At 25.9% G+C, this 27,308-nt stretch overlaps 1 long non-coding RNA gene across 2 annotated transcripts; it reads left to right on the top strand.

The window, feature by feature from the left end:
* Window positions 1–4,002: 4,002 nt before the first annotated feature.
* On the top strand, window positions 4,003–26,228 carry LOC147802179 (uncharacterized). Of its 2 annotated transcripts, none has more exons than XR_015429694.1 (4): window positions 4,003–4,130; window positions 18,189–18,276; window positions 22,392–22,485; window positions 26,021–26,228. It is a non-coding gene; the product is annotated as an uncharacterized LOC147802179 (long non-coding RNA). The 2 variants fall into 2 exon arrangements; XR_015429695.1 differs by having other exon boundaries at window positions 4,055–4,126.
* Window positions 26,229–27,308: the final 1,080 nt, after the last annotated feature.

Genomic DNA, 27,308 nt, shown 5'->3' with positions numbered 1-27,308 from the left:
CATTGCGAAAGCGAATTGGTACAGTGTGCATTCCAACCACATTTTCTGTATTTACTGGTCTGGTTTGATGTGGGCAAATGAAAGTCGATGTTGTTGCGGCTGTGTAGCAATTACACACATTCTCTTTTAGCTCAACCTTTGTTAGTTTAACTTTTTTTTTGTTAGTTGAATCATCATTAGGTTGTATAAGCAAAAGAGCATTATTTTCTTCTATACTATGAAGTTTACGTTTTTCCCGCTTTCGATTAGCTTTCGCATTGAGTTGCGACTTTTTAGTAATGTTAGGTCTTTTCTTTTCAGGCATTACTTGTAAATAAACAAATCGAATTAAGATTTAAAACCAGATTAAACTTACGAATTAACGTTTTAGAAAACAAATAATCAGATTAATCAATATATCAATACGAAATAAGTTGAGATGTTGTAAAACTGAAGAATGAAATTCTAACTATTTTGTGATTGGTTGCATCTCTGAAAAAGAAAATTCAGACTTGTAAATCGCTTTTTTAAGCTTGCCGTTTTCAGACATGTGATTGGCTGTTGTGAACGGCGGTTATTCTTCATTATTAACTGCAAAATCGTGCTTTAAAACTAAAATAAATAAAAATTTAAAATTATGTAAAAGATTTGAATGCCCTAAATGTCTTCCCTGAAAGATTCTGAATGAATTGATTCCTTAATCTTAGATTTTCATCACGTAGTTAAAAAGTTTTTCAGGGGACAAAATTAACTGCAAAAACTTTTTTTTAGAATAGAGAGATTTGATATTAAATTAAAGTGTTGTTTTATTTTCTTGTTACATCATAAAAAGATAATCGTCTTCTTTCATTTTTATGCATTGCTATTGAACAGAAAGACCATTTTAGAAATGAAGGCAACTTTAGCTGCACAGAACAAGAAAATTAATACAGTTTTTAACATGCAGCATGGACTCATTAAACCGTATGCACCAGCATTTATTTCTCATCGCGTTTTTTTTATTATTTAAAATTATGTACTTATAGCCAAATTTGTTTTCCATTATTATATCATAAAATGATCGATGATTGTCTTGATATCCAACATCTTATGGTAAGAATGTTTAAAAGCTATTTAACTTTTACAATAAATTTTATGTAAAGCCATGTTCACTTAATGCATGCGATTCAGTAATGAATAATTATTTAAAATTCCAGCGACGTAAAAATTTTATTTGAGCACTAATACTAAATTATCTCTTTGAAGAAAAATATTTTTATAGTTTTTAAACATAGTTTTTAAATATAGTCTTTTAGTAATAGTTTTTAAAGCAACAAAAATTTAAAAAAGATTTCAACAAATAAGTTTCCGGATAAAGTTGCATAAGTAGGAGAAAAATAAAACAAAGTTTACACTTTATTCGAATAGAATAAGTATCTAATTCTTTGTGAAAACAATATTTGTGTTGTTACAATAGCAATTATTACCTGATATGAAATTTTAACTGAAAATTATACAATAGATATTAAGCCCAAATAAAAAATATGTTAGAGGATCAACCCCGCTTGCTGTACACGTCACTCCCGGAATTTCTTTCTCAGTTTACTTGACATTGCTTTGCTCGACAATTGAATACTTTTGTACATTAGCCTTGATTTGTACGTATACAGTGTGAAGTGATTTGTTTATATGTTAGTGTTTGGATGTAAGCAATCTAACGTCCTTGTAATTCTGTGTGTAAGTTTTTGGAATCCCGATTTTCAAGCACTTAAAGAGTCGGTATATTTTACGCAGATTCTCAAAATGGCTTTAAAAAACAATGAAAAAGATTAGAAAATGGAAAAGAAAAGTACATCTGGCTGATCTTCATTGATAAAATGCATCTCCCCATCAGACCATCATGAAAAAAAAATTATTGCTATTATTATTGAACTTAAATTGGTAAGTGTAATTGTATAATATAGTATTACTAGGAGGCTTCGCCCCCTGCTCGCTGGCGCTCACCAACCACCACAACTTCTTTCACAGTTCACTTCGGATTGCTTCGCAATCCAATGCTCGCTTTGCTCGCTCATTGGATACGTTCTTAACGTCTAGTTTTTGTATACTTTTTTGAATACTGAAGTTCCGAAAACTTTTCACTGTAGAAAATTCTAAACCTGTACATTTCAATATTAATTTGAAATTGCAAACAGTTCACATATTTTTCTTAATCACACTATTCTAAATTTCAGTTGTTGAGAAAAGTAACTGTTGTAAGTTTTGTTTTAAAGTCTTTCCCACCAGAGGGCTAAAGCCATGTGTTGTAAAACAATATGAAATAGTAGTCTGCCACTGAACGCCGGATGTAAAGCATCGGCTTTGATGAAGATAATTTTGTATATTTTTAATTCTCTGAAGGGCGCCACCTTAATAATATGGAATTTGTAAAATAAATGTATATATTTTTGATTGTTGATGAAGTCCATCATTTTGTGTTTTCATCAGTGCTCAGAAGCAGAACAACCATAAGTTTTTCATTTTATCACAAAAATATAAAATGTATAAAAAACAAAGGAAAGAGTAAGAAAATGAGTATAGTCATAGAAAAAGTTAAAATTATATTTGTCAGTTGAAATAAAACTTTTTGTTTAAGTCCTTGCTAACAATTCAAATTTCTCCGAGACAATTCTGAAGTATAAATTAAGGTAGTATTGTTAAGTTGAAACACAATATTTTTAGTTTTGATGTCAACAATACAATTCAATTTTTCACAAAAACGATTGTTTCCATTGTTAAGTTTAATGTCAACAATTCAAATTTTTCTGAAGCAATTCTTAACCTCTAAATATTATTTTTTTATGTACACATTTCTAAATGTCAGTATTCAACCACAAAACAACCTAAAGTCCTCAAATTTAGCATAAGTTGTAAAATGTAATGAAAGAGGGTCATAGCAATAATGAAAGTAGAAGTAAAGTTAGTACTGTAAAATTAAAACAATATTTTTAATCAATGAGTCAAGTTCTTTAAGAAGCAGTTGTAGAAGTAGGTTGTTTATTTAAAACTTTTTATAGAATTTCTTTAAGAACACAATTGTTAATTTGGGCATTTGGCGATACAACACTTTTAGAATTGAAGGATTTGTTACGTCAAGCGCTCAGGTATCATAATTCTGATCTAGTTGCGCTTCTATGTCATTTTGATTTATGTTGCTAAGTTAACTTTAAAAAAATTCTATGGCTGGCAACAGCATTTTTATTTTTTAAGTTGTTTATTTTTATTTCTTTTAGAATTCATTATTTTTTTAGCGAAATGTTTTTTAACCTAACAGAATTCTTTGCTGACTGTTTTCTCTATGAATGAAGAAAATAAAGTAAATATTTAACTGTTGCGAAAAGAATCTTATTTAGTTGTACAAAGTACTTCAGCCAAAATTTGGGAGCCACGTAAGAGAATTATATATATTAGATCAGAAACACATCATTGAAAGCCAGAATGCTTCGGTGTTTTCAAAACAAAGCAAACGTTGCCACCGGCGGAAAAGAAATACAGCCAAATTTTGGGAGCCACGTAAGAGAATTATATATAATGGATAATGAAATATAACTTATAAAACTTAATAAAATATTTATATAGAAAAAATTGAACTTAATAACGAAATTAATAAAAATGATTAAAAATGGTAGATAATGAAAAATTATATATATGTAGAAAAATATAATCAGAAATAATAAGAAATACATGAAATTGAAATATGAACATAAAAAAATATAGAAATTTTTTTAGTGCTATTCTTGTTAGTTTAAGTAATGCTATAAATCTTTTATTTTTTCCCAACTTGTACTTTAAATTGTTTTGACTTTTATTGGTTGTCCATGAAACTAAGAAATTTTTGCCGGGAATTTATATCCATTTATCCTTTCTTACTCACTTGCTTGATATTTCAGTACTTTATTTCCAAAGCGAAAAAGAGATTAAGAATTTTTTGTCACTGTTCTGAATAAATAGATATTAAATTCACGTAAATATTTGTTAAAATTATCGCATAGCCATTACTGAAAATATTACTCGATAAAATATTAATCTATATCTAATAAAATAGGCTTTATTCCTTCGCTGTTAAGAGTATAAAACTGAAGGTAACTTAGATCGAAGTATATAGAGAAGAGAAAATTAAGCATCGTGTGTAAGTAAGTCGTACTTTTTGTAAACATCTATATTCTCCTGTTAAAATGCAACTCTCCTTTTTTTTAAAAAAAAATTAAGTAATCAAACTTCTATAATTTTTTTTAAAATTATTACATAAAAAAACTATAAACCTTAATTTTTGAAAATTATTTTCACTGTGTAAGATATTTTTATAGTGTATTTCTCTAATTTGGTCAAATCCACTATACTCAAACCAAAATATATTTAAATGCCATAAAAATATCGTAAAGGTTATTTCATTCAAATTTCTTAACTTTCTTATAATTTTCATTGTAATATAAAACCCCATACTACGATATTAAATCCAATTTTATTTCTACGCAGGCAATCTTTTTGAAAAAGCATGCAATTAGAAAAAAACAATCCCACGAAATGTTATTTAAGTGATAAAATTCTATTATATGCTGTCCGTTGGAATTCAGGACATAACAGTTCAATGTTACACTTAAAGAAGCCGAGGGCTCAAAATATAAATAAGATTGAGATTTATTTTTCTTCAAAAATACTGCGTTATAGTTTCTTAACGAGGGAGCAGTCAATTTCTACGAAATTTAGACGAAATGTGTAAACTAGTTACTGTATCACATAATTAAAGTTTGTTTTTCCAGCCTCGTTCATATTATGTATTTTTTTTTCTCATTTAAAATTGCATGCTGAAAAACGATGTGAAAATTTTTAAATCTTTCAGACGAAATTTTTTCGACATCTATTATAAATAATTTTAAAAAATAATAAATATTAAATATTTTGAACTGAGTCCAATTTTTTTAACATGCATTTTTATCAATGTTCAATTTCTTTAGCATGCATTTTTAGCTGGGTTCGACGACGAATTTCTTTCTGAAAGGAGCAGACCGAATCTCAGTCAGTAGTATATGGGGGGGGGCTAGAGGACACTTAGCCCTTTCCATATACTACTATTGATTTCCTATTTTTATATTAAAAAAAATTAAAATAGGCCTATATTTTACATTTTTTATGAAATATTAAACAAAATCAGCATATTTAAAAATTCTTATTTTTATATTAATAATTTTTATTTTATTAAAAATCCTTATTGAAAATATCGTTTTTTATTTTACATGTAATTCATAATCGTAATATTTATTTTTACCTTTAAAATCAAAAATATATTTTCCACTATTAATTTTTCTTATAGCTTTATCAGATAATTCACCATGACATTTCGAGAGATAAAAATCTTTCTCATCATTGTCTACTTCTAATCTAGCTATAATAGAGTCACCGTATTTTGTATTTATTTTTCTCAATGATATTAAATTATATTTACCTATCTCGAGTTCATTTAATTTGTATGTTTCAGGAAATCGTTTGAGGTCATTAAATTCTTCCATTTATTTAAGAACATTTTTTGTAATATAATTTCTATAATACATACACTTGTATAACGAACATCCAGGTCCTAAAATTTTAGTACATTTAGGTACATCAATGTCAATCGATGGTATATTCAATTCATCTAATATCTCTTTTTCTAAAATACCTCCTTTATAAGCAAATATACCACCATATAGTTGATATAGGTTATTTATATAATTTTTTACGTCTTGATGATTTATCCATAAACTATTCTTATTTCTATTAAATCTTAATCCGTGTACTTCTGAAGTACATTTACGTACAATCTTCAATTCTTGATCATTCAATTCACAATTAGGTGTAAATACGCCAATATATTCACCGATTGGTAAATTTAAATGAACCCATCCTATCTGCATCATCAATAGTTATTAAACCTGTATTAAAGGCTAAAAAATAATTTATATCATGAATCATACATGCTCGATCTACTCTATTAGTTGGGCATATTCCATCCATTAATTTTGTTATTATTTTAGTCCCTGGTCCACAAAATCTATATCCTGGAAGATGAAATTCTACAGACCCTCTTTCTTTTTTCCTATATATAAATAATATTTTATTATTATAATTGATCATTTAAATTAAATGTGAAATTATATTTTTCTAATTTGTTATTACTCACTGAAGTAATGGATTTATCTTTCAATATAATTTGTTTTAGTGACTCGGAGGTGATTCAATTCGTCAAAAGAGTCATAAGCGATGATATTATGTACACATATAATGTAGACGGGAAGAATTTTCTCTGTGGTATAATGTGTTTTGGTATGGCGTACTTTAACCAATTTTTAATAAGCGAAATAATGAAGAAGGAATTGAATAGATTTGTAAAAGATAAAATAAAGATGTCATTAAATGAGATTATGGAGATGGGTGGTTTAGACACTAATGAAATGGGGAAGTTGTTTATTTCTGATAATAAAAGCGTTTTGATTGTTGATGTAAATTGTAAGTATATATATTATCATAAACATACTAAAAAACCAGACAAAATTTATATTCTAGTGTTGAAGAACGGTCATTATTATTTTATAATATCTGCTGAAAATGAACCAATTGATATATTGAATTATAATCTCGAGCCGGAAAGATTGATTTTGGATAACTCATTTTTGGGTTTGAATATAGATTGCTATAATTTATGTAAATATGAAAAAGAATATGGATATAAAAGATTAAATTATGAAAATAATAAAAAAAATAATAAAATAAGAGAAAGAATTGATCCGAGAAAATTGATATATAGATATGTATGTAGATAAGTTTTTTTTATAAATATTAAATATGATTCTATTTAGTAATACTGAATATGAAATCAAAGTAAACTCTTTAGGTGGAGTTTTTTTTGAAAATATTCTTGATATGCAGAATTATTTTATGAATAATAATAGAGTTGCAGTTAGAATTTATGATTTTTTAAATAATTATTTATCTCCTCGTGAAATAGATTTACTATTAGAATCATGTTATAATTTTAAATTCCCAATTCAATTAAAAGATAAAATATTTAAAATCTCTTATTATGATTTAGAAAATATAACAAGAAATTATAAACTATATGAAATTCACAACGATTATCTTTCAAATATGTTTTTCCTATTTGATGATTATATAATTATAAATAAAAAAAATAATATTTCTAAACACTTCTCATCAAATGATATACTTTTAAATAGAGATAAAAAAAGAAAATATTTCAAAAATTTAATACCATTCGGAGAAGAAAGATTGGATATTCATGGGTATAACCTAACAATAAACAAAACAAATGAATATAAAAAACCTGTAATGTTTAAGTTTGATATAAATCCACCATTACTAGCATTAAAGAATAATGATAATTCTTTAATTTTATATAAAAATTAATTATTTTTTTATAAAAATTATTTATTTAATCTAAAGAAATCTTTCGATATTCTTGAATTCTTTTTTTTATTTTTTCCTTTTATATAAAGTTGTGGTTTAGTTCTAACTGGAAGAGTATAACTTTCATAGTACGTTCCATCATCATTTAAATTATCTAAGTCTATACTACTAGAAGAAGGAATATCATAAAGAGAATTAAAATTATATCTACTAAGTAGATCATTAGTGTTGAAATCTAATAAATCAGGTTTATAATTGATAATTTTTTTATCAAACAACATATCTTCACAAACACATAATGCAAAATTACATTTTTCACAAACATTAACAACAAGCTTGTATGGAAGATCCAAACCTAATTTAAAAATCTTCTCATCCCTTTTCCATTTTAAACTAGGGACTCTACATTGAGGACATTTTCTATCTATTAGTTTTAAATAACATTTATAACATAAAGATTGGTTGCACTCACAATTTAATTTTACTGGACAAAAGTTTAAATCATTACAAGTTATACAAGTTAGTTCTTCTATTTCATCTTCGGTAAAAAGATCTTTCATATTATCAATTTCTTCTTCTTTAATTGTTAAATAATTAACTGTAGCCATTTCGACAAAGATCGAAAATTATCTTAAATTTTCATAATTAAATTTTTAATTATGAAATTTTATAAAAGAATTCGTAATATATTTAAAATGGAGAAAGAATATAAAACACCAAAAGTTATTTATTCCGATGATGGTTCTTTCCATTATTCAAAAAGAAACGACCATTTCCCTTTATATAAATATCAAGATGAAGAAATAGAAGAAGGGATACGAGGTATAATAAGAAAAATATATAATCAAAGTCAAAAAAAATCCGAGACTGAATTTATAAATTACTTTAGAGAGAATTTTACGATTAAAGAAAGGACAAGAATTGAAAAAGAATATATAAAACATATCATTTACAAAGAAGATCCTGATGATGCAAAAAAAGAAATATTTGAAAATATAACTAATCAAATAATTGAAAGTTATGAAAATGAAAATAAATCTTGAGTTTTTATATTAATTTTATTTTTTTAAAAATGGATTCTGAAGAAATGATTATAGATATTATCGAAGAAAATAAAGTAGAAGAAATAAATGAAAATGAAATAGAGAAATATGAGATTAGAGAGGAAGAAGAGGAAGAATTAATTCCCACGTTGTTTAGTTCAAGAGAAATAAAAATTAACAAAGAAAAAAAAATAAAAATTTAAAAGATATATATATATCAACTAAAGATTTGAACTTTGAATCTTTTTTTGAATTTTTCTCCTCTTTATCAGGAGGAAGATTAATGTATAATAGTATAAAGGGTTATTTTTTTCATGAAATTTTGAATATTTATAAGGACACAAGAGATTTAAACTTTGATGAATTTAAAATTTATTTTTTGAAAGAACGAGAAGAATTGGATTCTTTTACTTATTATAATATTGTTTTTGATTTTTAAATGGTAAACATAGATTTAATTTGTTATGAAGATTTAGATTTCGAAATTGAAGATTTAGATTTCGAAATTGAAGATTTAGATTTAGATTTATTTTGTAACGAAATTTTTGAAATAGATGATGATATAATATATTTGAATATAATTTATAATGATATAAAGGATTTGAATTTTCAAAACTTTTACGATTATTTTCTAAAAAGATATATAAACAGATTAAATAATGATTTTAAACTGTTAATTTTATTAAATTTACTTAATATCTACAAAGATATTAAAAATATAAATTTTGATAGTTTTGTAGATTATTTTTCAACTCAAAGAAAAGAATTAAGAAATTCATCTATTTTACATATTTTACAAACATAATAATTTTTATAATTGAAAAAGTATAATTGAAAATCGTGGTTTATACTCTTTTAAACAATATGGCAAACAGTGATGTTATTTACCATTTTGGAACTGATTTAAGAAAAGTGTATGAAAAATGCAAAACATCTTCTTTTGAAGAATTTCAAAAATATATTCTAACTAAAATGTATAGAAAATATGATTTTAATAGAGAATTGTTAAAAGAGATAAGAGAAGAAAGAAAAGAAGATTTTAAAGAGAATATAAATTCTTTTAAAAAAGATTTATATGTTATTTTAAAAGATTTAAAGAAAGAAATTATAGATGAGTTAAATGATGAAATATTAAATAATTCAGTTAAAATAGAAGTAGTGAAAAAAGATATAGAAGATGTAAAACTAAATTATTTAAAAAATAAAACTTTAAATGCTGGAGAAAAGAAGCTTTATACATGTAAACTTTGCGGGGAATTTACGACAGAAGTAAGGGTTGGATTTATAGATTCTAAAATTTTGAATTACGTTAAATGTCCTATATGTGATGAATGTATTTTGGTTTAAGATTTTTTTTTATTATTGAATTTTGATAATTAAAATAACGTCAAGATGGATTTGTTTAAAAATGATGAAGAGGTTATTATAGAATTGCATAAAATAGCTAAAAAAAGTTATTTGGAATTTAAAAGTTATTTTATTTCCGAAATAATTATTAAAAGAGATAAGAATAAAATTGAAGAACTTAATAGTTTATATAATAAATATAAAGATTTTTTAAAAGATAATATGGAATTGGAATTAGAAGGATTTAAATTAAATATTATTTTAAAAGAACAAAATAAAAATTAATTTTAAAAAATATTTAGCTAATAAGTTGAAGATGTGATGTTACATTGACAAAGAACTATCTTTTAGTTATCTTAAAAGATTAGATAATGAAATAAAAATGATTGAAGGTAATAAAATACAGAATGGATTTTTATAATGATTGGAAAAATGGAATTGATACTTTGATGTCTGATAATATTGTTATTGATAATGATTGGTTTTTTATAAAAGAATTATTAAATATAGAAGAATTTAAAAAAGTTACTAAAATGAATATAATTGATCAAATTAAAATATATACTCCTTTATATGGGATATTGCAATGGACAAAATTAAAAACCATTAATAATATAAAAACTATTTTAGTTGTTAGATCTCAATACAAAATGAAAATGTTAGAAAGATTGAGCCCAGGGATATGTTTTGATGAATGGTTTTTAGTTATTCCACTTTTATATTATAAAACAGAACATAGAATAAATTTCTTTATAAAATTATTAGTTAGTATAATTGATGAAATTATTAAAATTAAACCTGATATATTAGTAACTTACTTTTTAGAAAAACAAACTTCGGAAAATTTATTAAAAAGAAAAATAAGTGAAGGTACAGTTATGATATGCGATGAATTAGTAAATGATTATATTGAAAAAAATTTAAAGAATATTAAAACAATAAAAAATATTATGACTAATATTTCTTTATATTGAAAATTTAATTTGTTAAGATAGATATGAATGATAATAGTGATTCAGGTATTGAAGAAGAGATTTCTTCTTTTAGCGGAATGAGATTTGTTGAAATATCTAGTGAATATCATAATGAATTAAATATTTTATATAATGAAACTAAAAATATATCTAATTTATCAGATTTTAAAAATTATATTTTTAATAGATATAAAAGAAATATTTTTAATATGAGATTAAATTTATCAGAAATGTTTATAAAAACAAGAAATGTTGATATTGAAGAATTTAAGGATTATTTTTCAAATAGAACTTATAAATTTAATAATGTTAAAGTTAATACTATTGATATCTTAATGAAAGATTTTAATAATTCTAGAAAAAGATAACATAGTGAATGATTTTTATATACTTTAATGATTTAGGATTTTTATACTTTACAAAAAAAATAAAGAATTTAGCTTTATATAAATTAATATAATATTAACTTAGTTATTGATAAAAAAAATTGTTATTTTTTCTTTTTTTTATTTTTTATTTTAAATGAAATATATGTTTGTATCTCTTTAAGATACAATAGAACATATAATTCATTAGTTAAAATAAAAGTAATCAGTTTGTTAATATTATATTAAGCTTTATATAAATTAATATAATATTAACTTAGTTATTGATAAAAAAAATTGTTATTTTTTCTTTTTTTTATTTTTTATTTTAAATGAAATATATGTTTGTATCTCTTTAAGATACAATAGAACATATAATTCATTAGTTAAAATAAAAGTAATCAGTTTGTTAATATTATATTAATTTATATAAAGCTAAATTCTTTATTTTTTTTTGTAAAGTATAAAAATCCTAAATCATTAAAGTATATAAAAATCATTCACTATGTTTTCTTTTTCTAGAATTATTAAAATCTTTCATTAAGATATCAATAGTATTAACTTTAACATTATTAAATTTATAAGTTCTATTTGAAAAATAATCCTTAAATTCTTCAATATCAACATTTCTTGTTTTTATAAACATTTCTGATAAATTTAATCTCATATTAAAAATATTTCTTTTATATCTATTAAAAATATAATTTTTAAAATCTGATAAATTAGATATATTTTTAGTTTCATTATAGAAGATATTTAATTCATTATGATATTCACTAGATATTTCAACAAATCTCATTCCGCTAAAAGAAGAAATCTCTTCTTCAATACCTGAATCACTATTATCATTCATATCTATCTTAACAAATTAAATTTTCAATATAAAGAAATATTAGTCATAATATTTTTTATTGTTTTAATATTCTTTAAATTTTTTTCAATATAATCATTTACTAATTCATCGCATATCATAACTGTACCTTCACTTATTTTTCTTTTTAATAAATTTTCCGAAGTTTGTTTTTCTAAAAAGTAAGCTACTAATATATCAGGTTTAATTTTAATAATTTCATCAATTATACTAACTAATAATTTTATAAAGAAATTTATTCTATGTTCTGTTTTATAATATAAAAGTGGAATAACTAAAAACCTTTCATCAAAACATATCCCTGGGCTCAATCTTTCTAACATTTTCATTTTGTATTGAGATCTAACAACTAAAATAGTTTTTATATTATTAATGGTTTTTAATTTTGTCCATTGCAATATCCCATATAAAGGAGTATATATTTTAATTTGATCAATTATATTCATTTTAGTAACTTTTTTAAATTCTTCTATATTTAATAATTCTTTTATAAAAAACCAATCATTATCAATAACAATATTATCAGACACCAAAGTATCAATTCCATTTTTCCAATCATTATAAAAATCCATTCTGTATTTTATTACCTTCAATCATTTTTATTTCATTATCTAATCTTTTAAGATAACTAAAAGATAGTTCTTTGTCAATGTAACATCACATCTTCAACTTATTAGCTAAATATTTTTTAAAATTAATTTTTATTTTGTTCTTTTAAAATAATATTTAATTTAAATCCTTCTAATTCCAATTCCATATTATCTTTTAAAAAATCTTTATATTTATTATATAAACTATTAAGTTCTTCAATTTTATTCTTATCTCTTTTAATAATTATTTCGGAAATAAAATAACTTTTAAATTCCAAATAACTTTTTTTAGCTATTTTATGCAATTCTATAATAACCTCTTCATCATTTTTAAACAAATCCATCTTGACGTTATTTTAATTATCAAAATTCAATAATAAAAAAAAATCTTAAACCAAAATACATTCATCACATATAGGACATTTAACGTAATTCAAAATTTTAGAATCTATAAATCCAACCCTTACTTCTGTCGTAAATTCCCCGCAAAGTTTACATGTATAAAGCTTCTTTTCTCCAGCATTTAAAGTTTTATTTTTTAAATAATTTAGTTTTACATCTTCTATATCTTTTTTCACTACTTCTATTTTAACTGAATTATTTAATATTTCATCATTTAACTCATCTATAATTTCTTTCTTTAAATCTTTTAAAATAACATATAAATCTTTTTTAAAAGAATTTATATTCTCTTTAAAATCTTCTTTTCTTTCTTCTCTTATCTCTTTTAACAATTCTCTATTAAAATCATATTTTCTATACATTTTAGTTAGAATATATTTTTGAAATTCTTCAAAAGAAGATGTTTTGCATTTTTCATACACTTTTCTTAAATCAGTTCCAAAATGGTAAATAACATCACTGTTTGCCATATTGTTTAAAAGAGTATAAACCACGATTTTCAATTATACTTTTTCAATTATAAAAATTATTATGTTTGTAAAATATGTAAAATAGATGAATTTCTTAATTCTTTTCTTTGAGTTGAAAAATAATCTACAAAACTATCAAAATTTATATTTTTAATATCTTTGTAGATATTAAGTAAATTTAATAAAATTAACAGTTTAAAATCATTATTTAATCTGTTTATATATCTTTTTAGAAAATAATCGTAAAAGTTTTGAAAATTCAAATCCTTTATATCATTATAAATTATATTCAAATATATTATATCATCATCTATTTCAAAAATTTCGTTACAAAATAAATCTAAATCTAAATCTTCAATTTCGAAATCTAAATCTTCAATTTCGAAATCTAAATCTTCATAACAAATTAAATCTATGTTTTCCATTTAAAAATCAAAAACAATATTATAATAAGTAAAAGAATCCAATTCTTCTCGTTCTTTCAAAAAATAAATTTTAAATTCATCAAAGTTTAAATCTCTTGTGTCCTTATAAATATTCAAAATTTCATGAAAAAAATAACCCTTTATACTATTATACATTAATCTTCCTCCTGATAAAGAGGAGAAAAATTCAAAAAAAGATTCAAAGTTCAAATCTTTAGTTGATATATATATATATCTTTTAAATTTTTTTTTTTTTTCTTTGTTAATTTTTATTTCTCTTGAACTAAACAACGTGGGAATTAATTCTTCCTCTTCTTCCTCTCTAATCTCATATTTCTCTATTTCATTTTCATTTATTTCTTCTACTTTATTTTCTTCGATAATATCTATAATCATTTCTTCAGAATCCATTTTTAAAAAAATAAAATTAATATAAAAACTCAAGATTTATTTTCATTTTCATAACTTTCAATTATTTGATTAGTTATATTTTCAAATATTTCTTTTTTTGCATCATCAGGATCTTCTTTGTAAATGATATGTTTTATATATTCTTTTTCAATTCTTGTCCTTTCTTTAATCGTAAAATTCTCTCTAAAGTAATTTATAAATTCAGTCTCGGATTTTTTTTGACTTTGATTATATATTTTTCTTATTATACCTCGTATCCCTTCTTCTATTTCTTCATCTTGATATTTATATAAAGGGAAATGGTCGTTTCTTTTTGAATAATGGAAAGAACCATCATCGGAATAAATAACTTTTGGTGTTTTATATTCTTTCTCCATTTTAAATATATTACGAATTCTTTTATAAAATTTCATAATTAAAAATTTAATTATGAAAATTTAAGATAATTTTCGATCTTTGTCGAAATGGCTACAGTTAATTATTTAACAATTAAAGAAGAAGAAATTGATAATATGAAAGATCTTTTTACCGAAGATGAAATAGAAGAACTAACTTGTATAACTTGTAATGATTTAAACTTTTGTCCAGTAAAATTAAATTGTGAGTGCAACCAATCTTTATGTTATAAATGTTATTTAAAACTAATAGATAGAAAATGTCCTCAATGTAGAGTCCCTAGTTTAAAATGGAAAAGGGATGAGAAGATTTTTAAATTAGGTTTGGATCTTCCATACAAGCTTGTTGTTAATGTTTGTGAAAAATGTAATTTTGCATTATGTGTTTGTGAAGATATGTTGTTTGATAAAAAAATTATCAATTATAAACCTGATTTATTAGATTTCAACACTAATGATCTACTTAGTAGATATAATTTTAATTCTCTTTATGATATTCCTTCTTCTAGTAGTATAGACTTAGATAATTTAAATGATGATGGAACGTACTATGAAAGTTATACTCTTCCAGTTAGAACTAAACCACAACTTTATATAAAAGGAAAAAATAAAAAAAAGAATTCAAGAATATCGAAAGATTTCTTTAGATTAAATAAATAATTTTTATAAAAAAATAATTAATTTTTATATAAAATTAAAGAATTATCATTATTCTTTAATGCTAGTAATGGTGGATTTATATCAAACTTAAACATTACAGGTTTTTTATATTCATTTGTTTTGTTTATTGTTAGGTTATACCCATGAATATCCAATCTTTCTTCTCCGAATGGTATTAAATTTTGGAAATATTTTCTTTTTTTTATCTCTATTTAAAAGTATATCATTTGATGAGAAGTGTTTAGAAATATTATTTTTTTTATTTATAATTATATAATCATCAAATAGGAAAAACATATTTGAAAGATAATCGTTGTGAATTTCATATAGTTTATAATTTCTTGTTATATTTTCTAAATCATAATAAGAGATTTTAAATATTTTATCTTTTAATTGAATTGGGAATTTAAAATTATAACATGATTCTAATAGTAAATCTATTTCACGAGGAGATAAATAATTATTTAAAAAATCATAAATTCTAACTGCAACTCTATTATTATTCATAAAATAATTCTGCATATCAAGAATATTTTCAAAAAAAACTCCACCTAAAGAGTTTACTTTGATTTCATATTCAGTATTACTAAATAGAATCATATTTAATATTTATAAAAAAAACTTATCTACATACATATCTATATATCAATTTTCTCGGATCAATTCTTTCTCTTATTTTATTATTTTTTTTATTATTTTCATAATTTAATCTTTTATATCCATATTCTTTTTCATATTTACATAAATTATAGCAATCTATATTCAAACCCAAAAATGAGTTATCCAAAATCAATCTTTCCGGCTCGAGATTATAATTCAATATATCAATTGGTTCATTTTCAGCAGATATTATAAAATAATAATGACCGTTCTTCAACACTAGAATATAAATTTTGTCTGGTTTTTTAGTATGTTTATGATAATATATATACTTACAATTTACATCAACAATCAAAACGCTTTTATTATCAGAAATAAACAACTTCCCCATTTCATTAGTGTCTAAACCACCCATCTCCATAATCTCATTTAATGACATCTTTATTTTATCTTTTACAAATCTATTCAATTCCTTCTTCATTATTTCGCTTATTAAAAATTGGTTAAAGTACGCCATACCAAAACACATTATACCACAGAGAAAATTCTTCCCGTCTACATTATATGTGTACATAATATCATCGCTTATGACTCTTTTGACGAATTGAATCACCTCCGAGTCACTAAAACAAATTATATTGAAAGATAAATCCATTACTTCAGTGAGTAATAACAAATTAGAAAAATATAATTTCACATTTAATTTAAATGATCAATTATAATAATAAAATATTATTTATATATAGGAAAAAAGAAAGAGGGTCTGTAGAATTTCATCTTCCAGGATATAGATTTTGTGGACCAGGGACTAAAATAATAACAAAATTAATGGATGGAATATGCCCAACTAATAGAGTAGATCGAGCATGTATGATTCATGATATAAATTATTTTTTAGCCTTTAATACAGGTTTAATAACTATTGATGATGCAGATAGGATGGGTTCATTTAAATTTACCAATCGGTGAATATATTGGCGTATTTACACCTAATTGTGAATTGAATGATCAAGAATTGAAGATTGTACGTAAATGTACTTCAGAAGTACACGGATTAAGATTTAATAGAAATAAGAATAGTTTATGGATAAATCATCAAGACGTAAAAAATTATATAAATAACCTATATCAACTATATGGTGGTATATTTGCTTATAAAGGAGGTATTTTAGAAAAAGAGATATTAGATGAATTGAATATACCATCGATTGACATTGATGTACCTAAATGTACTAAAATTTTAGGACCTGGATGTTCGTTATACAAGTGTATGTATTATAGAAATTATATTACAAAAAATGTTCTTAAATAAATGGAAGAATTTAATGACCTCAAACGATTTCCTGAAACATACAAATTAAATGAACTCGAGATAGGTAAATATAATTTAATATCATTGAGAAAAATAAATACAAAATACGGTGACTCTATTATAGCTAGATTAGAAGTAGACAATGATGAGAAAGATTTTTATCTCTCGAAATGTCATGGTGAATTATCTGATAAAGCTATAAGAAAAATTAATAGTGGAAAATATATTTTTGATTTTAAAGGTAAAAATAAATATTACGATTATGAATTACATGTAAAATAAAAAACGATATTTTCAATAAGGATTTTTAATAAAATAAAAATTATTAATATAAAAATAAGAATTTTTAAATATGCTGATTTTGTTTAATATTTCATAAAAAATGTAAAATATAGGCCTATTTTAATTTTTTTTAATATAAAAATAGGAAATCAATAGTAGTATATGGAAAGGGCTAAGTGTCCTCTAGCCCCCCCCCCCCATATACTACTTCAGTCCATATCATCAATCATTTAATTAACGCCAATTGAAATTGTGACAAGTTTTCATAAATAAACTGACAGACCGATGACAAAAAAGAAATAAAAAGCTTAAATTTTGAAGAAAAAATTTTTTTTTTTTTTTGGAAAAAAAAACTGAACTGAAATTCTGATGACGTTGGAACAAGAACGCAAACCACAAGGCTCATTGCTTCAATAAAAGTCGTAATAAAGACAAAAAAATTCCCTTCTCACGTTTTTCAAGATGAGTGTAGCCTTATGCTTCTCGTTTTTGATCTGACGCTAACAGAATTATTGTCTCATTTCTATTCAACTGGTAAAACGTATTTTCTTTAAAATTTCCATTTCACTTCATATTTTCATGATTTTAGTTTCGTTAAATTACATATTTAAACTCAGTAAACTCATTATTTATCATTTTGCAGTTAAAGCCCATCAAAGTCATGTTGCGGAACACAGTTGTCTTTACTTTGATTGGATTGGTGCTGGTGGTAATGACAGTTGAAGCTGGAAGCAAGTAGCTGTCTTTGCTACATGATTAATGCAGGCCACACACTGAGGGAACGAGCGAGAAGCAAAAAACATACGGGAAACCAATTTTTAGTACGATTGCGTAAGGACGCGCAGATATGTGCGCGTTCTAAAAGAATATTTTCAGAATTTGCTTCCTGTACGCCGATAGCTTTCTGCTCACTCTGTCAATGTGTGGCCCCCTAATCTATCTAACATAAATTCATATTAAGTAACAAGTTTACAATTGACATTAAAATGAAAGGGAAAATAAGGAATTTTGCAAAGCTGGCTTTTCTTCCTTATTTAAACACAGAACCCCATAACACCGAGGCATCCAAGAAGCCTTTATGATATCATTTCTTTCTTTATTTATTTCTTCAATATATTATTATATTTATTTTGCATACTTGCACGTTTGTTTATTTTTTAATCAAACTAAGTTTACAATTGAATATTGTTAAGCAAAATTCAAATATATCTATCTATCTATCTATCTATCTATCTATCTATCTATCTATCTATATATATATATATATATATATATATATATATATATATATATATATATATATATATATATATATATATATATATATATATATATATATATATATATATATATATATATATATATATATATATATATATATATATATATGGGTCATTCTCACGAAAACTGTTATTTTTCAGTTCATAAAATCCCAAAAAAGTAAAGTGAATATAAAGCTCTGAAACTTTTTATATTAATAGAAATATGTGATGGCATTATAAAGAAAGTATAAATTTTCTTAATATTTAAATTAATAAATTTTTTAAATAATTAATTTATAATAATTAATTAATTAATTTAATAAATAAATTTATTAATTTAATAAATTAATCAATTAATTTTTAATTTATTTTTCAAATTAATTAATAAGCAAATTAATTATTTTCACTATTTAAAAAGTGAGGGAATGATATTTTATTTTAATACATGTTTTTATCTAAGTTACATCTACCTAAAGTTTGAAAATGATAACATACTAAGTATATCTAATATTTATTATAATTTAGTCTTATATATTTGATAGTTTTTACAGGTTTGGGAAATGAAATTGGCTGGCACGATTGAACAAAAAAAAATTTGATAAGAAGATTGCAGGTTTTTAAGAAGATTGCTGGTGATAAGAACATTGTTGTGAGGGAATGACGCGAAACACTGGGGACAAAGTTTAAAATAGTGCTGTGTTAATATTTTTATCAGAAATTAAATTTAAAATTGATTTTCTGAACTCTATATTTCAGTATTCTGAAATAAAAAACTCAAATTTGTAAAAAAAAAAAATTTTTTCAAAAATAATTTTTTTTAAATCAGCAGTGAGGACAAGTGAGGGAATGACATATTGGTATATTTTAATCGCCTAAAATAAATAAAAAATAAAAATTGATAATTTTATTTTTATTCTTTTGTTAGCTCGCATTCTGAAGGACACTTTCCCTGATTTTATTTTTTTCGTAAGCTGTAAAACAAACATAAAATACACTGGGGACATGAAAATGACTGTTTTTGTGAGAATGACCCATATATATATATATATATATATATATATATATATATATATATATATATATATATATATATATATATATATATATATATATATATATATATATATATATATATATATATATATATACACTATAACAAAGTGATCGACCCACCAAGAAGGAGTCCGATTGAAACGAAAATTGATGGATAGGAAGACAATGTACAGAATAGTAAATGATTAAAATTTCAGAACAATTGAATTATGTATTGCAGAGTTACAGAAACAAGTTCAATAAGGTGTTGACCAGCCTCCAGCCTAGATACAAGCTGCCACACAGCATGGCATAGACCGATAAAGCTCCCGGATGGTCTCTTGTGGTATTTCCTGCCAAATTCGATCCAATTGTCGAACGAGACCATCAACATTCCGTGCCAGATGCAGTCGTCTTCCCGACATATCCCAGAAAGGCTTGATGGGAGAGAGATCTGGTGATCTGGCAGGCCAAGGAAGAGTTTGACAAGCTTGCAGACAGTTCATAGCAACACGTGCCGTATGTGGTCTTGCATTATCCTGCTGAAAAACCAGCCCAGGGAGCTGCAAAAGGAACGGTTGCAAAACAGGTCTTAGGATGTCGTCGACGTACCGCCGTGCAGTAAGTGTACCTCTAATGACGACCAAAAGTGTCCGGCTGTCAAAGGAAATGGCACCCCAGACCATAATGCCTTGTTGAGGGCCGGCGTGGCGTGCAATAAAAGTCAGGATCTCCCCTCTGCCCTGTGCGTCTCCAAACACGTCTTCGATGATTGTCAGGACACAGTTGGAAGCGGGATTCGTCGCTAAACGGCCCCAGTCGGTATCATTCCAGCCTGATCGAGCGTCGATTTTGCGCGTCTTAGTTCGTTCTTGGTGCGTCGATTTTTTGGTTATAGAGTGTATATATATATATTATGTTTCGAAAGAATAAACATTATAAGTTCGTAGTGTGACTGATGTTTATTTAAAAAGAGAAAGGAACACGGAGAAATAATGCGATTTTATTACAGTCCGGGTCGGAGCCCTAAAAATGAGAACATTGCATGCTACATAGCGGATAGATAGAGAAGACTCAATTGACCTTGGAACAAGGGCTTTTATATCTTTCTGAACAATATATTTAAATATTAATACTTCTCAGTAACGTGGGACTAATCAATCTCCCTAGCTACTAAAGGCCTGGTTTCTTAGGACAGGACGCCGTCAGCTGGAAATCAGCGTTAACCTCTGATTGGTCCATTTGTGTGTTTGATAGTATACGTCATCGAACGCTCATCTTGAACTACAATTGCCGTCCAACTCAACTGCAGTTGGATTACAACGTGACGTTAACCACAGAAGCAATGGCGGACAACATCCAACAGCGCATTGAAATCAGCCAAGATTTTGATTTTGACATTAAACATAGCTTCTTCATTAAACATAGCACTCTTCATTTAGCTCAGCTATAATGTGTTTTTTCTTGGACAAAGTCATTATTTGCTCTCTAAAACACTGGTCGACAATAACAAAATCAATGCAAATTCAAAATAAATATTTGTTTACGTTATTAACGCATGCGCAATGAGAGATAATGTCTGCGTTAGACCGACTGCTCACGCTGAGCTAACAAAAAAGTATTTTTTTGGCGTCAGATCTACGTCAACTTTCCGCTGACGCCCAGATAAGGCGCTAGTTCTAAGAAACCAGGTCTTGAGCTAACAAACCAGTATTTTGTTGGCGTCAGCGTGACGTTGACGTCACGCCGACGCCCAGATAAGGCGCTTGTCCTAAGAAACCAGACCTTAAGATACACCATCACATTTTTTGCGATAATTAGATCAGTATTATTACTTTCTTTGTGGGAAAGGTTATTGCCAGTTAGAAACAATTATTTTAACATTACATATTTATACACATACTAAAATTTAAATATTTGATGGTCGCATTTTAACGAAATTAAAAATAATTGTAATACTATCTGTGCTAACAAAAGATCCTGTGTAAATGACTAAGCAAATAAGGAATCTTCTCCACATCTTGATGTGAGTAACAAGAAATTTGCTAATTATAATTATGTATTAAGTGTTTGCTCATTAATCAGAATTTAATCAGGTTTTAAATTTTATGTCACACGTGATCACTCAATCCACCTTATTTATATTAAATTTTTTATAGAATCTCTGAACTTTGTAATTATACTTTTATGTATATGTTTTCAGACTTTAGTGAGAATAAAATCATCGAAGACAAATAGTTACTCAGTTCAAAGTTTTGCTTAAATGATCAAAATTTAGTTTTTCGAAATGAAATCACACTGGCCTCACAATGCATTAAAAATTTATGAACTAGCAAGTTTTCCAACAATACTTAAATTCCAATTTTAGTAACACTCTGACCTAAACTTAAATAAATGCAATACATTTTAAAATATGACATTAGTTTTTGAAATAGTTTCTTTTGAACACCTGGATATTTATTCTCTAAAGTTGCCTATAACAAAAGTTTAGAGAATACTCTTGCAAAATATTTTTTTATATCTTAATGTCAATATTGTGTTTTGCATCGCAGAAGACTGTGGTAAGCATAAGGATGGAGAAACTTTCAGAACAGAACATCCCTGTGCTAGAAATACTTGTAACAATGGCAACATCGCTGCTGTAGGGTAAGTACATGTGTTTAAATATTATGTGTAAAGAAATTTAGCAAAGGTTCACATAGAGAATGTTTTTCATAAATGGCTAAAAAAGTAACAAAAACGCAGCAGTTGAAGCGTCTTGTACTCTATTTAAAGCAATTATTAGACTTTACATATATACTATCTTGTCATAAGGATTTATCTAGGTTTCAGATCGGAGAATTAGCTTAAATATTTAAAAATAATTTAACTCTTTAAAATTAACTAGATTTGGTGAGTTATAATCCAACCTTGATAATAATTTCACCTAGATAAAAATTTTTGAAATCAATGAGTATTTATCAGTTTTTACCAATATTTATTAGCAAAGATAATGCCACATTAGAAGCTTTTCGAATATTAAAATATTAAATGACTAACATTTTTTAATAAATAATAATTAAAGAACATTTCAAGATCCTTCAAACCGTCTTTTATCTGAGTAAGCAAAACTGAAATTAAAACTTAAAAATCTAAAATTAGATAAACGAACAACATTTAATTAACTATCCAAATTTATAACATGATTTTACTGCCTAACATTTCTGAATAAAGAAAAAGAGAAGCTATAATAATTTTTGGCCTATATAAACCTTTATTCGCCATTTATTAATTTAATTTTTGTGTATTAATATGAAAATATTATATCACAAAAAAAAAAAAAACTTTCAAGTATATAGAGCATTGAAAAACGAAAATCAAAACCTAACCTTTAACACCTAACCTCAAGCTTAAGACGATGACAGAAGAGTACTTTTGAAAAGAGAACGTTTTTAATTTTGCTGCTGTTGGGTTTGGTTAATTTTGCTGCAACTCTAAAGGAGCTATATCTATGTTATTGATTTTGATGTTTAGCTAAGTTGTGCTGTACACTCTTGTTAATAAATAGTTTTATTAGTTACTTGCTCACTTTTTTTAAAGTTAATGCACTATCTGGTCAAAAGTATCCAGACTCTCGCATAAGGCATCGTATTGTGGCACCATCTTGTATTAGTTTGTCCTGGGTCCCTCAGTTCTCATGCTTGGAAAACATCCCTGAGATGTGAGATGCTTGTGGACTTTCTGTTCAATTCTACTCTTCCAAATATCTGCAATATTTCTTGGAAGACTCAGTTCTTTTACAGTAAAATCATTGCACCATTTACACATTGAGACTTGCGCGGACATGGGCATTCAAAAATTTGATTGACCTTATCAAAGCCCAGATCAATAATCCCTTCTAGACTCTCGCATAAAGCTTCGTATTGTGGGACCATTTTTGTATTAGTTTGTCCTGGGTTCTTCAGTTCTCGTGCTTGGAAATATCAGTTAGATGTAAGATGTTTGTGAACTTTCCGGACAATTAACACTCATTAAGGAGGACTGGATTTCAACTAATATGACCACCAATGAAGAAAAACTTGTTGAAAATTTCTTCAGTCGTGTGCAGGCTGACTACTCTGGAACTACTGCTAAAAGACTACTCTGGAATCACCGAGTCCGTTCTACTAAGTGTCTGGTTACTTTTGGCCAAATGTATGAGGAATGCCGCGGTAGATCAGGCGATAGGGCGTTTGTATCCCCTGGTTCGAATCCCAGCAATAGCTGGTCGATATGAATTCTGCATCTGGTTTCCACCTACCACAGTGAAGACGTAGATGTCCTTAGTGATGGAAGGATCGTAGGTTAAAGTCCCCTTGACGTCAGGCAAACAGTGGGAGGTTCTCGTGGTCTTCCTCTCCATGTAACGCAAATGCGGGTTAGTGCCATCAAAAATTCCAAAACGAAGGCAAACTTCTCCCAATACTTGATCCAGGAGTTCCCCTGTTTTCTGGGTTGGGTTCAAAATTACAAGACTATGTAGTTGAACACAAGTAGTCTTAAACCCAAAAATTAGGTCGGCTGTTCAACGGCGGTTATATAATGAAAGTAAAAAATTCATACATCAAGAGTCAGAGAGTCTGAGAGTCTATGACTCTGGGAGTCTGATTTTCGTTTATTTTCCAATAGGATTATTGTAACATGGCATTTAGAGCCGTTTTATCTTACCACTGAAGATTCGCACAGTTGACCTCCATCCGTTTAATTGGCGTAGTAATATTTTTTGCCATACCGTTTTCTTCTCTTATGCAGGATTTAAAGTTTTTCGGAAAAAGTGAACAATGCTGCGGTAATATTCCGAGCCTTTTTCCTGACCAAACCTGTTTCACGCTTTAATGTAATCAATTTCAAGACTTTCGATTGATTACAAAATTTTTTTAGCATACATTAGTCTCGAACATATCTTTTTTAGCTAAAGCAACTTCTGCATATTTTTTTCTTCCTTTGGTGAATTGGAAAAACAAAGCCATCAATTAAACAGAAAATACTAGCGAAAAATCACCAACAAGTAACTGTGATCGTAGGAATCATATTCCAACGGAAAAATGTATTTATTTGCTATTTAAGGAATAGTGATTATTGAAAAAAGGGTTGGATGTTTAGAAGCAAATAGTTTATATTGCTATTGGTTTTTAACATTTTTTAAATAAATGTTACCGGAATGTTTCTCAATATATAAAAATCAGTAATATAATCAGTAATCGGTACAAAATGCTTTATTTGTCAATTTTTGCAAAGTTTCCAAAAAGTTTCCAAAGTTTCCAAAGATTCTCTCTTCTGGAATTTTACCTTAAAAAACATTTTTAAAATTTTGGAAAACTTTTTTTAGGGTTTTAAATTATTCTTCTGTATTAAAAAGTCATACTCTTCGTCGCCATTGTTTTAGGTACTAAAACATAATCTGACTGTACGTTAGATTTTGTTTTAGTAGAGAAAAATCTGTAAAACAAGAAATATGATAGAATAAAATAATTTATCAATTTAACGTAAGTTCGAGGATTATTAACCTACAAAATTTTGGACTACTCTTCACTTCACATAAATCCAATAAAAGAGTTGAAATTGGACTCCAATTTTTTTAAATGTTGCAATTTTAAGTTCTTTTATAGTGTTTTTTTTATTTTGCATCAAACAATGATTAGGTATTCATTTTTTCAGAAAATTTTTTCTCTCTCGAGATCTTACATTTATAAGTCCCTGCTTGGCTTGACCTCAAAACTAGCAAAATAAAAATCTAATATTATAAAAAATAAACGAGTCAAAGATAAGTATAAGTTTTAACACTTGTATCGAATTTCTTAAAAACGTAAATGGCTCATTAGAGGTAAAGACTGTTTCCAATTTCAGCTATTATACGACATATTTTTAGCAAGTCAAAATACTTTTAGAGTGTTCAACATTCAAAAGTTTATTCATTTTTCAAGTACAGCTGATTATTTTTTGAATCTAGGTAACCGTTCCTTTCTTTACGATAAGCAGTTTACCAAAACGTACTTCGATAAAATTGTAATATACTTTTCAAAATAAAAAAAAATTATATCGACTTTTATGTATAGAAAGCAATTGTTTTGCTAATGATCATTAAAGTATTTTAATTTTTAATCTTAATTTTGTGCGATATATTTTGTCATTCATATTTGCTTTATTTTTCTTATTATTTCAGGTGTCCAGCGTTTCAACTCTCGCCTGATTCTAAATGCAGACGAGAAAGAGGAAAAGGACCTTATCCTAAATGCTGCGAACATCCTGTTTGTCCCGGTGACCCAACATATTGAAATTGTTAAATATGGGTGTGTGACCAGAAGTCAAAAGATTTATTAGTTGTAAATCATTTGCCTAAATGGGAATAAAACCTTTTTATTGCCAACAAATTGCATGAGAAATCTAAATATTTGCTTAATTATTTATCTAGCAGTATATATCGAGCTCAAAATAGTTCAAACTGAACAGAATTTTTAATCATTAATTAATATATTTTATATTTTGCTAATTTAGTTTTGCCAATGGTTATATTTAAGTTTGTCTATAAAAATCAACATGCTTTCATCTTTATAAAAACAAATTGCGTGTGTAATTTTGATACATAAGTTTAGTTTAGTTTAGTTTGAAAGAAGTTACTAGTCTATGACATTGCTATCGACAACTCTGACACCTGAAAACACCTGAACACATAATAACTATACGAGGTAAAACTGAACTGATGACCATGTAATGCACAACCAATCAGCGCATTTGTTGCCGACGTTCCTCAGAACTATTTCATACCACGGTTTCATGAAAATAAATCATACCACAGACTAAAAGAACATGGCAGAACTGGGTACCTAGTTTGAAACATGCTTTGAAAATAACAAAATTAATCAATTAAGGTTAGTTAATTAAGTAAAAGACCAGCTCATGTTTCTATATATACATTATAATTTCACATTCCTAAATATACATCGATATTTTTAGAAAAGAAAATACAATAAGTATTTTTTTTATTCAATTACATAAAATCATATCATGCATTTCGTCGCTTCTCGGGCATTTGGCAGAATGAGATGAAAAAGAGAAGTAGTTATAAAAGCATTAAAAACTGAAGAATGTTTAAAAAAAAAACGCTTGCACTTTATTTATATAGCAGATTGTCCTTAAAAGGCAAAACATTAAATTACCAATTAAATAATTCAGATTAAAAAACAGGGAAACTCGAGAATATACGCAAAGTAACACTTAATTGCAATAAACTAAAGATAATTAAGTCTTTACTAACTACAAGCCTTTACTAACTATAGTTGTATTGTTAATAATTTGTATACTTTACTTTGATACCAAAATTAACAGATGTTACATTAGAGAATCAACAAACCACGTAGTACGCAAACCAGAGCTCAAGATGTACAAACTAAAGGAATTTCCGCAGTTAAGCATTAATACTTTGGTCTAGTTCTACTCCTTGCCACTGGATG

This window comes from Parasteatoda tepidariorum, chromosome 10 (assembly GCF_982258835.1).
Source record: "Parasteatoda tepidariorum strain Cologne lab strain chromosome 10, Ptep-v5.0, whole genome shotgun sequence".
Lineage (NCBI taxonomy): Eukaryota > Metazoa > Arthropoda > Arachnida > Araneae > Theridiidae > Parasteatoda > Parasteatoda tepidariorum.
Note: the sequence above shows the minus strand (reverse complement) of the source record. Positions and strands in the feature narration are given on the sequence as shown.